Raw genomic sequence first — 535 nt, 5'->3', positions numbered from 1 at the left:
CTGTTCTCTTTGCAGGCAATGCAGACACATGGCCTATAGGACTTTTGTGAGCTGGTGCTTGCATTTTCTTGGTAGAAGTGTCTGTGTCGTAATCCCCTCGTGTCATGCTGTGTATACGGAGGGAGTTTCTGGAGGCTTCAGGGCAGTATGTTGGGTTCAGACCCCTTCCGACTGAACCGTGACACACGTTCAGCAACAGCATCGTAAGTGGAAGGCCTGTCGAGCTGAGCACACAGGTCCTGGGGCACAGGAATCTGCCGGACTGCTTGTTATAAGATATATTCAATGTACTATATTCAACTGCTTGGCTGTGTAGCGATATAGTGAGTGTGTAATCATCATGTGGTTGGGTTATAGGTTGTACAAACAGACGTGGGGTGTGTGTTGTTGTGTGTGTGTGATTGGGCTCCGTCCTTGGTTAGTGAGATACATGTTTCAATAAGAGAACGTGAGATACATGTTTCAACAAAAAGAAACATTCTGTGAAATGCTGCATAAGCTTTTATGAGTGCAGAGGTGACAATCACCCATATAG

The sequence above is a fragment of the Etheostoma spectabile genome, chromosome 10 (assembly GCF_008692095.1).
Source record: "Etheostoma spectabile isolate EspeVRDwgs_2016 chromosome 10, UIUC_Espe_1.0, whole genome shotgun sequence".
Lineage (NCBI taxonomy): Eukaryota > Metazoa > Chordata > Actinopteri > Perciformes > Percidae > Etheostoma > Etheostoma spectabile.
The sequence above is the reverse complement of the archived record's forward strand: the minus strand, read 5'-3'. Positions refer to the sequence as shown.